The sequence below is a fragment of the Cervus canadensis genome, chromosome 29, assembly GCF_019320065.1.
Source record: "Cervus canadensis isolate Bull #8, Minnesota chromosome 29, ASM1932006v1, whole genome shotgun sequence".
NCBI lineage: Eukaryota > Metazoa > Chordata > Mammalia > Artiodactyla > Cervidae > Cervus > Cervus canadensis.
The window spans coordinates 45,337,303-45,343,707 of NC_057414.1; positions in this window are offsets into that span (position 1 = coordinate 45,337,303).

The window sequence follows — 6,405 nt, forward strand, 5'->3', positions numbered from 1 at the left end:
TAACACAGTTTTGCCAAGAGAACGCACTGGTCATAGCAAACACCTCCTTCCAACAGCACAAGAGGCAACTCTACGCATGGACATCACCAGAGGGTCAACACCGAAATCAGATTGATTTATTCTTTGCAACCAAAGATGGAGAATCTCTACACAGTCAGCAAAAACAAGACTGGAAGCTGACTGTGGCTCATTTCAGATCATGAACTCCTTGTGTAAAATTCAGACTTAAATTGAAGAAAGTAGGGAAAACCACCAGGCCATTCAGGTATGACCTAAATCAAATCCTGTATGATTATAGAGTAGAAGTGACAAATAGATTCAATCATCAGATAAGATCTGACAGAGAGCCTGAAGAACTATGGACAGAGGTTTGTGACATTATACAGCAGGCGGTGATCAAAGCCATCCCCAAGAAAAAGAAATGCAAAAAAGCAAAATGGTTGTCTGAGGAGGCCTCACAAATAGCCGAGAAAGGAAGAGAAATGAAAGGCAAAGGAACTCTGAATTCCAGAGTTCCAAAGTATAGCAAGGAGAGATAAGAAAGCCTTCCTAAGTAATTATTGCAAAGAAATACAGGAAAACAGTACAATGAGAAAGACTAGAGATCTCTTCAAGAAAATCAGACATACCAAGGGAACATTTCATGCAAAGACAGGCACAATAAAGGACAGAAACTGTATGGACCTAACAGAAGCAAAAGAGATTAAGAAGAGATGGCAAGAATGCAAAGAAGTACTATACAGGAAAGATCTGAATGACCCAGATAACCACAACGGTGTGATCACTCACCTAGAGCCAGACATCCTGGAGTTCAAAGTCAAGTGGGCCTTATGAAGCATCACTATGAATGAAGCTAGGGGAGGTGATAGAATTCCAGTTGAGCTCTTTCAAATCCCAAAAGATGATGTTGTGAAAGTGCTGCACTCAGTATACCACCAAATTTGGAAAACTCAGCAGTGGTCGCAGGACTGGAAAAGGTCAGTGTTCTTTCCAATCCCAAAGAAAGACAATGTCAAAGAATGTTCAAACTACTGCATAACTGCACGCATCTCACACACTAGTGAGGTAATGCTCAAAATTCTCCAAGCCAGGCTTCAACAGTATGTGAACCATGAACTTCCAGATGTTCAAGCTGGATTCAGAACAAAGAAAAAGTCAGAGGAACCAGAAATCAAATTGCCAATATCTGTTGGATCACAGAAAAAGCAAGAGAGTTCCAGAAAGACATGTACTTCTGCTTCATTGACTACACTAAAGCCCTTGACTGTGTGGATCACACAAACTGTGGAAAATACTTCAAGAGTTGGGAATACTAGACCATCTTACCTGCCTCCTGAGGTCAAGAAGCAACAGTTAGAAGTTGACATGGAACAACAGACTAGTTCCAAATTGGGAAAGGAGTATGTCAAGGCTGAATATTGTCACCCTGCTTATTTAACTTATATGCAGAGTACAGCATGTGAAATGCCGGCTGGATGAAGCACAAGCTGGAATCAAGATTGCCAGGAGAAATATCAATAACCTCAGATATGCAGATGACACCACCCTTATGGCAGAAAGCGAGAGGAACTAAAGAGCCTCTTGATGAAGGTGAAAGAGCAGAGTGAAAAAATTGGCTTAAAACTCAACATTCAGAAAGCTAAGATCATGGCATCTGGTCCCATCACTTCATGGCAAACAGATGGGGAAACAAAGGAAACAGTAACAGACTTCATTTTCTTGGACTTCAAAATCACTGAATATGGTGACTGCAGCCATGAAATATAAAGACGCTTGCTCCTTGGAAGGAAAGTTATGACAAACCTAGACAGCATGTTAAAAAGCAGAGACATCACTTTGCCAACAAAGGCCCATATAGTCAAAGCTATGGTTTTTTCAGTAGTCATGTATGGATGTGATATTTGGACCATAAAGAAGACTGAACACTGAAGAACTGATGCTTTTGAAATGTGGTGTTGGAGAAGACTCTTGAGAGTCCCTTGGACTGAAAGATCAAACTAGTCAATCCTAAAGGGAATCAATCCTTAATATTCATTAGATGAACTAATGCTGAAGCTGAAGCTCCAATACTTTGGCCACCTGATGTGGAGAGCCGACTCATTAGAAAAAACCCCGATGCTGAGAAAGATTGAGGGCAGGAGGAGAGTTGGGTGACAGAAGATGAGATGGTTGGATGGCATCACTGATTCAATGGACATGAGTTTGAGCAAGCTCTGGGAGTTGGTGAAGGACAGGGAAGCCTGGTGTGCCATGGTCCATGGGGTTGCAAAGAGTTGGACACGACTGAGTGACTGAACATCAAGTTTCAGAATTTAGGGCTAGGGTGTGTGTCAGTGAGCACAGGAAAGAAAAACTGAAAGTTATTAACAGAAGCAGGGTTCCCAGATGTCATTTAGAACAGAAATGTAAAAAACACAATAAGAATAAATCTAACAAAAGACGCACAAGATAGAGGTATAAGATCCCTTTGTTGAAAAGTATCGAAGATGATCGACATCCCTGGAAATGTCACCCCTGCTCAACGAGAGGAAGATGCAGTATCTTTAAAATGTTCATTATCCCTAAATTAATCTGTGAATTCAGGGCAACTCACCCACATTCCAAAATAGATTCCCAGATAAACTGACATTAATTCTAAAATTCCCGTGCAAGGAAATAGGGCCTGGATATCATAAGACTGAGGGAGGGGATCTTTCCTACCAGCCACCCCTCCGTGTGAAGCTGGGTCCTCTAAGCCAGTGGAGTGGATGGTCCTCTATGGACACAGAAGCGTGGAGCCCCCGACACAGGCAAGCCTGATGGGGGGACAGGTGTGGTGCCAGAAGCAACGGGGATGGGATGGGCTGTGTGGGCTGAAATAAGAACCTGCAACAGGCGATGTGTGAGTTTCAGTTTTATTTGGGGTTTTCGAAGGACTGGGAACCCACGTGGCTCGGTGGTAAAGAATCAGCCTGACAATGCAGGAGACGTGGGTTCTATCCCCGGGTTGGGAAGATCCCCTGGAGTAGGAAATGGAAACCCCCTCCAGTATTCTTGCCTGGCAAATCCCAGGGGTGGAGGAGCCTCGTGGGCTACAGTCCATGGGGTCGCGAGTCGGACACCATGGAGCGTGCACACAGCTCGCACCTAAGGACCACAGTCTGAGAAGCAGCCTCGCAGCAGCTTTGAGGAGCTGGTCCCGAGAGCTGGGGGCTGGTGATCAGCATAGCCGTGATTTTGTCAAAGGGTCCCTGCAGCCAAGCTCCTGTCTTGGTAGAATGTTGCTGAAGGTCATGAGGAACAGGTATCTGAGTTAATGGTTTTAGTGCTTCTCTAAGTATGAAGAGGTGCAAGAATGTGGGTTCATAAATTCTCTTCTGAAAATGTCTAACTAACTGAGGGCCTGTTCTGCCTGTTTCCCCAGAGCACAGAGTGTCTCATTCCTGGTCTCTGCATTGAATTCCTTCCAGGGTGTGTTGTAGGTGGGACTGGGTGGTGGGCAACATTCTTCTCAGCTGAAACAGCTGCACACCCACCGAGAGCGAAACAAAACACCAGCGTTGCCCTCCTTTGTGGTGGTTTGTGTTCCGTCACGACATCGTGTCTGACTCTCTGTGACCCCATGGACTGCGGCACGCCAGGCTCCCCGTCCCTCACCACCTCCCAGAGTCTGCTCAAAGTCACGTCCACTGGGTCAGTGATGCCATCCAACCATCTCATCCTCCGTCACCCCCTTCCCCTTCTGCCCTCAATCTTTCCCAGCATCAGGGTCTTTTCCAGTGAGTTGGCTCTTCAAATCAGGTGGCCAGAGTTCTGGAGCTTCAGCATCAGTTCTTCCAATGAATATTCAGGGTTGATTTCCTTTAGGATTGACGGGTTTCAATCCTGGTCACTGAAAGCTCTACATCTAATAAAGAAGGCATCTGAACTTTTAAGAAAAAAGTACAGGAGAATCATCAGAAAACTCAACTATCAAGGAAAATGTCTTAAACAGGCACAAACTCCACAAACCATAAGACAAAAGATCAATACATTCAACAAGAATAGGGTTTTAAAAAAATAAACTTTTCTACATCTAAAGAACCCACAAGTGAAAATGCAAGGCATCTCTTGGGAGGAGGTATTTGTAACACAGACATCAGCGATGAAGAATTAGTATTCAGTGTATACAGTAGGCCCTCTCCCTCTGGATTCAACCTGCCTCAGATTGAAAATACTCAGGAAAGAAAATTCCAGGAAGTTCTCAAAAGCAAAGCTTGCATCTGCTGCATGTCAGCAACTACCTATGTACTTATTTACGTTGTATTTACAGCTAGTCACACAACATATACATTGTCTTGCTGTTGTTGCCGTGGTTCCGTCACTCAGTCACATCTGACACTTTGCAACCCCATGGACTGTAGTCCACCAGGCTCCTGTGTCCATGGGATTTCCCAGGCAAGAATGCTGGCAAGAATCCCAGGCAAGAATGGGAAAGAGTGAGTTGCCATTTCCTTCTCCGGGGGATCTTCTCTACCCTGGGTTCGAACCTACGTCTGGCACATCTCCTGCATCGGCAGGCGGGGTCCTTTATCACTGAGCCACCAGGGAAGGGCTTCCTTCCTACCAAATACCAATACTGTATTTGGTATTTTAAATAATGTAGAGAGGATCTGAAGAGCGTGGGGGCATGTAGGCAGGGTACGTGCAGGTGTATCACTGTTTTATAGAAGGGACTTAACCATCCCCGGATTTTGGTATCTGTGGACCAATCCCCCTCAGACACCAAGGACCGCTCTGCAAAGAACTTGAGGACACCATCAGGAAGGCAAGAAATCGCACAGAAAAGTGGGCCAAACTGGGAGCCATCGACCACAGAAAAGGGACCCTGAGTGATCACAGCAAGTGGGAAGTCAAATACAGAGGATCACTGATGTCAGCTGAGACCAACGAGATGAGCAGAACCCAGATGCCAGGGAGGGGAAGGAAAGAATGAGGTCCATCAGCGCAGAGGGAGTGGTGGCCTGAGAGAGGCTCCGCGAACGTGATACTTGACTGAGGCAAAGGTCATCACCGGCTGCAGACGAGCCTGGATGAAAAATCACGCATCCAGAACACTCCGTCCCCGGGTCACACCTTCTGATGACTCAGGTCGACAGAACTACGTGCACAGTGTACCATGGGCATGGAAAAGAATCCTGAGCCAAACGAAGGACTATAACCCGGAAGGCAGTCTCTCGGATGACGCTGAGGGACCGCTGCCTGGAAGCGTGTTTTTCAGTCCCGTTTTATGTCTTCTCAGAACAAAGAACATCAAACAAGTCAGGGGTACATTCCTTCAAGGTTTCGAAGAAAAACAGACCAGCATGTACACAGTGAGTCAGGATGGCCTTGGCGCCTGGGAAGGCGGTCTTATCATCAAAGGAGCGCCAGCATTGGCATCCCAGGAAAGGAAGTGTTTGTCTTTATCTGTAATATGGACATTCTTTACCTCTGGTCAATACGCCCTTTTCTTGAATGATTAAAGCAGATGCACAATGCCTGTGGGGCAGGCCATAAACAGGCCGTTTTGACTGAGCTTAATAAAGTTTAAGCTGAATCGTGTATAAGCCAGAATTATTTCCCCCCAACCCTGAATATGCCAAAATTACTTTCATTATTTCTCTCCTTTGATCATACATGTTTCGATAGAAAGCATCAGTAACCAAAATATTTGTCCCTTGATGGCAGGGTGCTCATCATCCGCCCTGGGTCCATCCTGCCCCTTGCGTTAGGCCTCCTTTGTTCGTTTCCATGTGTGAAGAGATTGTCTTAGTTATCCACGTAGGGTGGACGCTAATCAGACTCAGTAAACAAGCACAGAGTCTTGCTAATGGGGAAACATTTCACAGGCTATGCATTTTATCAACCATGTCGAACGGTCACATAAACATTTAGCAGTAGACTTGTGTCATGGACGGATTGACAGGAAAAGACTGATAAATACATGTTATGAAAATAATAATTATCTATAAAGCAGACTGGGAAAAAATTGCTCATGCCTGCAAAGAGCCAGCTAAGCAGGTCATTTGAGGGGTCAGTTTTTCTTACATCTTGGGAAATTCCTTCTAGGCGAGTCTCAGCTGCTCCGGAGGTAAATGCAACAAGAACTCTTCGCCGTAGCACAGACGCCCCCCGTCCTGCCAGCAGAGCATCCGAGGCAGCCCTGTTATCTAATGTGACCCGGGCGAGGGAGTGGAAGGATGTCTGTTTTGCTTCAGTGCGTTTTGCAGCCTCCTCAGCTATTTGACCAGTGGTGCCTGATAGGTTTCTGATCATCTTGTTTACACACATTCCTGTGTCAGGAATTCGTTTTTCTAAGAGACTTTGCCACCAGGGTCTTGGTATCCTGCTGACACGGATCTCTTGACTCTGTAATGGGGAGAGTAAGGAGGATCGCTCATTTCC